The sequence below is a fragment of the Salarias fasciatus genome, unplaced genomic scaffold (genome assembly GCF_902148845.1).
Source record: "Salarias fasciatus unplaced genomic scaffold, fSalaFa1.1, whole genome shotgun sequence".
Lineage (NCBI taxonomy): Eukaryota > Metazoa > Chordata > Actinopteri > Blenniiformes > Blenniidae > Salarias > Salarias fasciatus.
In genome coordinates, this window is record NW_021941276.1 from 1 (window position 1) to 9,199 (window position 9,199).

A 9,199-nucleotide genomic window follows, 5' to 3' on the forward strand; every position below is an offset into this window, starting at 1 on the left:
GAGAGAGAGAGGAGAGAGAGAGAGAGAGAGAGAGAGAGAGAGAGAGAGAGGAGAGAGAGAGAGAGAGAGAGACGAGAGAGCAGAGAGAGAGAGAGAGAGAGAGAGAGAGAGAGAGAGAGAGAGAGAGAGAGAGAGAGAGAGAGAGAGAGAGGGCAAGAGACCATTTTATTTCCACTGAAGTGGACACAGGTTCACAGATTTATACAATAAGTCCACGACTCATTTTCCCAACATCTGGTCCTGGTCTAGATTATCCTGTTCCTGATCCTGGTCCAAATTCTTCTCGTCCTGTTCCTATTCCTGGTCCTGGTGTAGATTATCCTGTTCCTGGTCCTGTTCCTGGTCCAGATTGTCATGGTCCTGTTCCTGGTACTGGTCCAGATTCTCCTGGTCCTGGTCCTGTTCCTGGTACTGGTCCAGATTCTCCTGGTCCTGGTCCCATTCCTGGTCCCGGTGAGATTCTCCCGGTCCTGGTCCGGGTTCTCCCATTGTTAATGTTCTGTGTGAAGTTCTCCGTCTCCTCTGGTTTCATTCCATAAACTAACTACAGCACCATCTGGTGGACCAACATGGAAACAAGCACCGTTGCCGTGGAAACCGAGACTTTTCAGACACTGTTTTCGTGTGAAATGTTGCCATGGAAACGAAGTGTAAACATCTGCGTGAAGGAGGAGGGTCGACTTTCAGAACCGTTACAGGAGTGTTTCTCATGCCGAGTCAGCAGGAAGTCCACCGCTCACTGAGGAGTGTGTGTGTGTGTGTGTGTGTGTGTGTGTGTGTGTGTGTGTGTGTGTGTGTGTGTGTGTGTGTGAGAGACCTACGGTGACATTTAAATCCACTGACCTTCATTTCTTCCAGTCATTAAACTGCCGTCTGTCTCTCCACAGCCCTTCAAAATAAAAGAGGAACTCTGAAATAAAAGCCTGTGGATGTGTTCTGAAGACCAGAGGAGGAACCGTCAGACCGTCACGCCTCGTTTCCACCTGCCGCTAACGTTCCGTCTCCTCTCGCCGCTCCAGATCGGGACCCGGTGACCCCTGGAAGGTCAAAGGCCGCAGGGCAGTCGGCCGGTTCTGTTCAGAACGTCACGTTGTTCTCCGCTCCCCGAGATGAAACAGAACTGGCGACTCAGCTGACCCGCGACCTTTGACCTTTCAGCAGAAGTGAGGCGACCCCTGATGGGAACACTTCTCTTCCTCCTGATGGCGCCGGAGGGGTTCTGCGAGGAACGGAGCAAACCGAGCAGAAGCTAGTGTTCTAGGTAGAACCCGCTCAAAGACAGGACCAGAACCATGTTCTCACTAGAACCCGCTCAAAGACAGGACCAGAACCATGTTCTCACTAGAACCCGCTCAAAGACAGGACCAGAACCATGTTCTCACTAGAACCCGCTCAAAGACAGGACCAGAACCATGTTCTCACTAGAACCCGCTCAAAGACAGGACCAGAACCATGTTCTCACTAGAACCCGCTCAAAGACAGGAGCAGAACCATGTTCTCACTAGAACCCGCTCAAAGACAGGAGCAGAACCATGTTCTCACTAGAACCCGCTCAAAGACAGGAGCAGAACCATGTTCTCACTAGAACCTGCTCAAAGACAGGACCAGAACCATGTTCTCACTAGAACCCGCTCAAAGACAGGACCAGAACCATGTTCTCACTAGAACCTGCTCAAAGACAGGAGCAGAACCATGTTCTCACTAGAACCCGCTCAAAGACAGGACCAGAACCATGTTCTCACTAGAACCCGCTCAAAGACAGGACCAGAACCATGTTCTCACTAGAACCCGCTCAAAGACAGGAGCAGAACCATGTTCTCACTAGAACCCGCTCAAAGACAGGACCAGAACTATGTTCTCACTAGAACCTGCTCAAAGACAGGAGCAGAACCATGTTCTCACTAGAACCCGCTCAAAGACAGGAGCAGAACCATGTTCTCACTAGAACCTTCCTGAAGACGGGAACAGAACTGTATGAGTGAGTCTAATGTATTTGTAAGGTTCTGTGTGTTCTCCTCTGTTTCGTTTGGAACCATGGAGGATTCCAGCCGGCTGTTCGGCAGCGGGTTGAATTCTGACTGTCCACATCTGGATTCACACATCTGCCGGCACCCCCAGTGCATGATGGGAGGACGGAGGAGTTTCTGCATCCTGTCTTTCCTTTAACAGCTGCTGCAGGGCAGAGCGGCTTTGAACCAGCAACTCCCCACAACAGCGACGTCGTTCGCTGGACGATATTTTCAAAAGTTGCCTTTTAAACACAAAACTCGTGGAGTTAAAACAAGGACAGAGCTGCTGACACTGAAAGAGATCAGTTGTTTTAAATCTAAGATGTGTCTGTCTCGATTTTCTCAGTGAAGAAAAACCTTCATGAACGTGTTCCGTTTCCACGACGACCATCCGTCCTGCTGTAGCTCCACAGCAGCTCTTCTGGAAGGAAAACGGCATAAAAAACTACGTTTTGAAATAAATAAATAAATAAATAAATAAATAAATAAATAAATAAATAAAAAGCGGACTCACCGTGTCCGGTAGGTGGCAGTGTAGTCTGTCTGCAGGAATTTCCTCCAGAGAAGAAGACGTGATACAGGAAGTGCTAGCAGTGAGCACATGTGGCTAATAAGCTAATAGCGGAAAAATGAGCAGATAAATCCCGACGAAACGTCGTTGTGGTGAGATAAACTCTATGGAAGAATGCGATATGTTATTATATCTTTATCATATCGAACTAGATCGATGGTTTTCTTCATATTTTGGCGCGTTATTTCGGACGTGTGCGGCTGCCGGAGCAGCTGTGAGGATAACCGGAAGTCCTCCACCAGCGGGTCAGAGAGCAAAACTCACTCACATCTATTTATAGCACCGATAAATGTAAATGAAGGGAATCAAGTCTGTTTATATCAGCCGTGTTTCCTGTCAATAGAACAGAATTAAATAGATAAGAACAGAATTAATTCCAGCAGCGTTTTATTGTCACAGTGGAAACGAATGTCAGTGTCCTGCGGAGCAGAAATCCTGTGAAGAAAGAGGAGACTTTACATAAAATCATCTCACAGTTTGGAATTAAACTGTTTTTAAAAGAATTTAAAGCCAGGAGGTCCATGGTGTGAGATCAGTGTGTGTGTGTGTGTGTGTGTGTGTGTGTGAGAGAGAGAGAGAGTGAGTGTCCATGTTTGATTTGTCTACCTGAGGAAACTTCCTGGTGCTGGTGTCAAATTACAGCGCCATGTTTGGAAAACTGTCAGTCGATCTTTATTCTGTTTTCTTTTTCAGGTTTTTCTACTAAAACTCATTCAAGACGACTGAGAGGTGAGTTCTGTCTCCAACACTCAGTAGAGCCCAGCACGACCCGGTAGAACCCAGCACGACCCGGCAGAACCCAGCACGACCCGGTAGAACCCAGCACGACCCGGTAGAACCCAGCACGACCCGGTAGAACCCAACATGACCCGGCAGAACTCAACAGGACCCGGCAGAACCCAGCACGACCCGGCAGAACCCAGCACGACCCGGTAGAACCCAACATGACCCGGCAGAACTCAACAGGACCCGGCAGAACCCAGCACGACCCGGCAGAACCCAGCACGACCCGGTAGAACCCAACATGACCCGGCAGAACTCAACAGGACCCGGCAGAACCCAGCACGACCCGGTAGAACCCAGCACGACCCGGTAGAACCCAACATGACCCGGCAGAACTCAACAGGACCCGGCAGAACCCAGCACGACCCGGCAGAACCCAGCACGACCCGGTAGAACCCAGCACGACCCGGTAGAACCCAACATGACCCGGCAGAACCCAGCACGACCCGGTAGAACCCAGCACGACCCGGTAGAACCCAACATGACCCGGCAGAACCCAGCACGACCCGGTAGAACCCAGCACGACCCGGCAGAACCCAGCACGACCCGGTAGAACCCAACATGACCCGGCAGAACTCAACAGGACCCGGCAGAACCCAGCACGACCCGGTAGAACCCAGCACGACCCGGTAGAACCCAACATGACCCGGCAGAACTCAACAGGACCCGGCAGAACCCAGCACGACCCGGTAGAACCCAGCACGACCCGGTAGAACCCAACATGACCCGGCAGAACTCAACAGGACCCGGCAGAACCCAGCACGACCCGGTAGAACCCAGCACGACCCGGTAGAACCCAACATGACCCGGCAGAACTCAACAGGACCCGGCAGAACCCAGCACGACCCGGTAGAACCCAGCACGACCCGGTAGAACCCAACATGACCCGGCAGAACCCAGCACGACCCGGTAGAACCCAGCACGACCCGGTAGAACCCAACATGACCCGGCAGAACTCAACAGGACCCGGCAGAACCCAGCACGACCCGGTAGAACCCAGCACGACCCGGTAGAACCCAACAGGACCCGGCAGAACCCAGCACGACCCGGCAGAACCCAGCACGACCCGGTAGAACCCAGCACGACCCGGTAGAACCCAACATGACCCGGCAGAACCCAGCACGACCCGGTAGAACCCAGCACGACCCGGCAGAACCCAGCACGACCCGGTAGAACCCAGCACGACCCGGCAGAACCCAACATGACCCGGCAGAACTCAACAGGACCCGGCAGAACCCAGCACGACCCGGTAGAACCCAGCACGACCCGGTAGAACCCAACATGACCCGGCAGAACTCAACAGGACCCGGCAGAACCCAGCACGACCCGGTAGAACCCAGCACGACCCGGTAGAACCCAATATGACCCGGCAGAACTCAACAGGACCCGGCAGAACCCAGCACGACCCGGCAGAACCCAGCACGACCCGGTAGAACCCAGCACGACCCGGTAGAACCCAACATGACCCGGCAGAACCCAGCACGACCCGGTAGAACCCAGCACGACCCGGTAGAACCCAGCACGACCCGGTAGAACCCAGCACGACCCGGCAGAACTGAACAGGACCAATCAGAACCCAGCACGACCCGGCAGAACTGAACAGGACCAATCAGAAGCCAGCACGACCCGGCAGAACTGAACAGGACCAATCAGAACCCAGCACGACCCGGTAGAACCCAGCACGACCCGGGTAGAACCCCAAACAACCCGGCAGAACTCAGCATCACCTGGTAGAATCCAAAACAACCCAACAAAACCCAACGCGACCTGATACATCCCATAATGATCCAACAGAACCAAACCCGGCAGAACCTGACAGGCAGTCAGGGAACTCGGACCTCTAGGTTCTGACGTGAACTCTGACCCTTCTTCTTCCTGATGGTGAGATTGAACTGGACTGCAGTCGCCAGGGACTGGACCAGGAGTGGACCAGGACAGGACCGGGACTGGACGGGGACTGGACGAAGACTGGACCGGGACCGGGTGAGGTCTGGACAGGGTTGTCGTGGCCGAGTGGTTAAGGCGATGGACTAGAAATCCATTGGGGTCTCCCCGCGCAGGTTCGAATCCTGCCGACAACGCAGGTTTTGGTGACTGCAGCTGGTTTTGGTTCTGGTCCAGCTGGTTTTGGTTCTGGTCCAGCTGGTTTTGGTGCTGGTCCAGCTTTGGGGGAACAGACTCCAGAGGTCCTAGTGTCGGTTCTAGTGGTTCCTCTCTCGCTGTGTCTGCAGTAAACCAGGTTCTTTAAGGGGTTCCACGGCGGTGCTCGTGTCTCTGAAGCCACTTCCTGTTTCCTGTCGGGGATGTAGCTCAGTGGTAGAGCGCATGCTTTGCATGTATGAGGCCCCGGGTTCAATCCCCGGCATCTCCACTGGCTTTTACCACCGGCGTCTCTCGCTTCCGTCAATCCCAGAATGCTTTGCACACCGACCGCACTGTGAACAGATGGTTCCACCCTGGTTCCCAGACCAGGACTGGTCCTGGTAGGGAGCCTTTTTCATGGCGTCAGGATGGTTCTGACACGTTATTGGACAGAACCCAGAGGGAACCTGAAGCGGAGACGTCTCAGAGCGGAGGACTGAAGCTGATGTCCTCTGCAGAGACCGGAGACCAGACCGGAGACCAGACCGGAGACCAGACCGGACGGGACGGGACTGAGATCCTCTGCTCCAGAGTCCACCAGCAGGACTGGATCACTGAGCACATGGTACAGCGAGGCGTCTGCTGCCACCTTGTGGTCAAACAGCAGAACTGAACCAGGCTCTGAGGTGAAAGTCCCGACTGATCCCAGGTGTTTCATTTCAAAGAAAGAGTGAAAACTTCCTCCTACAGCCGAGAGAAAAGAAAGAAGAGACGCCAAACAGAGCGTGGACGGGCTGCGCTGCGTTCCCTCCCGCCGGCCAGCGGAGTTTTCCCGGAAGGAGACGAACCAGCAGGAAGTTCTTTGAAAGAAAAGGCTCAGTCACTGCGATGGCCGGGAATCGAACCCGGGTCAACTGCTTGGAAGGCAGCTATGCTCACCACTATACCACCATCGCTGTGTGTGACAAGCTGGAGGGAGGCGGGCAGAACAGGGAGGGAGAAGGAACAGCGAGGGGGCGGGGGGAGGGGCGGGCCGGGTAGAACAGCGAGGGGGCAGGGGGCGGGGCGGGGGAGGGGCGGGCAGAACAGGGAGGGAGAGGGAACAGCGAGGGGGCGGGGCGGGGGGAGGGGGCGGGCAGAACAGGGAGGGGAGGGGGCGGGCCGGGGTTCCTCTCCGCCAGGCAGCTCCAGCTGGACTCTGAGGGTCTTCACACTCCGGCAGCGACGGTCCAGCCGACTCTATGGACACTGGAGGACGGAAGACATGCAGCCAGATAGAGACGAGACTGAACCGGACACGTCCACAGCGCAGTGTGGAGTGTGTGACGTTACCGTGCAGCACTGCAGCCGGGTGTGTGTTGTCTCAGAGGGGTCAGAGGTCACAGTCCGGACAGCCTGAGGGAAGAAGTGTTTCCTGAGTCTCTGTCTCCTGCTCGTCCTCTTGTCTGTCCAGCCGGTGAAGACGAACACAGACGGTTCAGGCAGCGTTTTCAAGTGAAAACACAAATCTTTCGTTGCGTTTTATTTGTCTGTTTACACAACACCGCACTCACAAACACTGAAAATGCAACTTTTCCAAAACTACCGCAGTGTAAACAAGTGAAAACATCACTTTCTGAAAACGCTCGAGGTCCGTCGTCATGTAAACAGACGAAAACATCGTTTTGTTGAAACGCTTGACAATCGTTTTGTGAACAGTTGAAAACGTCATTTTCTGGAGCCTGGCCTTTGATGTCATGTAAACAGGTGAAAACATGACTTTCTGGAAACACTGGCACTCTGACCGAACAGTCTGTCCCCAGTGGACGGGGGCGTGCCGCCGCCGGGTTACAGTCGGGGGGGGGGGGGGGGAATTTGGCTTAACCTTTGTTAAGCCAAATTCCTTTTTTAACTCTTGAAAACTCTCAAAGTTGCCATTTTTAATCAATACACACCAGGCTGTTATGCCTTTACTTGTCAGCTGTTTATATGTGTGATCTTGAGTTCCAGGAATAAAGTGTTTATCATGAAGTAAAGGAAGTTCGTTGGCAGCAATGTTGGCGGCGTTGTCAGTGGTCATCGCTGAAAGTTTTTTCTCGCCAAGTTGCCAGTCCTGAAGTGCAGCTCTGAGCGCCGCCTCGAGGTTTTCCGCCGTATGACTCTCAGGGAAATACGTTGTTTGGAGGCATTTGGATTGGAGTCTCCACTCAGGTGTCACGGTGTGGACGGCCAGGGACACACATGGAGTCCTGTTGACTGACGACCACATGTCAGCTGTGAAGGAATAACTGTCGGCCTGTCCTGTACTGTCCACAGCAGGACTCGAACCTCGTCTCTAACTATCATATTTAAATGTGGGACGGCTGATTGTGAGAAATGTTTCCGTCCAGGCAGCTCGTACCGGGCAGCCAGGACCTTTACCAGGTCCTTAAAGGACTTTTTTCCACCGTGTGGAAAGAGAGCGTTTCCTTCACCAAGTAATTTTTTGTCACTGCATCAGTGCAGGTTTTCCAGCGGGCTCTGTCCCTTTTGTACTTGTAGTTTTCCTGAAGTGTCGGCTGTGTATCAGTGGCGCTGGACTCCGCTGGTGTTGGTCCTGCATCGGCGTCATGCAGGGCGGCGACGGGAGGCGCTGAGGCTGCGGCACTGAGAGAGCTCGGGGCCAAATGCATCCTGGCAGCAGCGGTTGGTTCGGAGATGTGACCGCAGGTTCGAAGTGTTTCCGTCTCTCGCGATCACCTTTTCAAAGCGGAAGTTACAAACGGCCTGGTCAGGATTTACCGGCTCTCCCTCCTCGTTGGCCCCTGCCAGACCGCTGCGGTCCTGGTCTTCTCTGAGACCAGGTCACTCGGTGCGTGATCCGCCATCTTTCTCCCCCTCGTGCTCTCTCTCTCTGTCTCTCTCTCTCTCTCGGTGCATGCTGGGAGTGGGCGGCGGCTGGAGTGTGTGAGAGCGTGGTGTGTGTCGTTTAGCTTGTTTTTTTGTTTAAGTTGTTCATGTTTCACTTCACTGTAGTTTATTAATCGCAGCACATTTATCAGTTTATATCGTTTCTGGGTTCTTGGTGGGTTTTGGTCTGTTTGGGGGTCTGGCTGCAGCCATGACCAACCTCACGGCTCAACACGGGGTCCGGGTGGTGGCCCCGCCCCCTGCAGCGTGGAGGGCGTGGCCCTGGCTGTGGGGGAGAAGGTGGGCTACGATAACGTCAAGTCGGTCGCGAGGATGAACAGCGCCGTGGTGGTCTTCCTGGACCAGGTGGAGCAGGCTAAGCTGTGGTGGTCTTCCTGGACCAGGTGGAGCAGGCTAAGCTGTGGTGGTCTTCCTGGACCAGGTGGAGCAGGCTAACGCTGTGGTGGTCTTCCTGGACCAGGTGGAGCAGGCTAAGCTGTGGTGGTCTTCCTGGACCAGGTGGAGCAGGCTAACGCCGTGGTGGTCTTCCTGGACCAGGTGGAGCAGGCTAAGCTGTGGTGGTCTTCCTGGACCAGGTGGAGCAGGCTAACACTGTGGTGGAGTCGGGCATTACCATCGCGGACAGGTTGGTCCCGGTCCAGCCGCTGTCTCAGCCTGCTGTCCGGGTCGTCCTGTCCAACGTCCCTCCGTCCTGCCAGATGAGCTTCTGATCTGCAGCTGTCCAGATCTGGAAAGGTGGTGTCCTCGGTGAAGGACATCCTGTCTGGATGTGAGTCTCAGCTGCTGAAGAACGCCGTGTGTCCCAGAAGACACGGATTTATGATCCTCAACAACCGGAGCGAGGAGCTGGACCTCCGGTTCCACG

General features: G+C 54.4%; 3 non-coding genes across 3 annotated transcripts; 2 read left to right on the plus strand and 1 right to left on the minus strand.

The window, feature by feature from the left end:
• The first annotated feature begins 5,362 nt into the window (after positions 1–5,362).
• Positions 5,363–5,444, plus strand: trnas-aga (transfer RNA serine (anticodon AGA)). The gene has a single exon. It is a non-coding gene; the product is annotated as a tRNA-Ser (tRNA).
• Positions 5,445–5,662: 218 nt separating this feature from the next.
• Positions 5,663–5,734, plus strand: trnaa-ugc (transfer RNA alanine (anticodon UGC)). The gene has a single exon. It is a non-coding gene; the product is annotated as a tRNA-Ala (tRNA).
• A 595-nt stretch (positions 5,735–6,329) lies between these two features.
• On the minus strand, positions 6,330–6,401 carry trnag-ucc (transfer RNA glycine (anticodon UCC)). Its single transcript has one exon. It is a non-coding gene; the product is annotated as a tRNA-Gly (tRNA).
• Between the last annotated feature and the right edge of the window lie 2,798 nt (positions 6,402–9,199).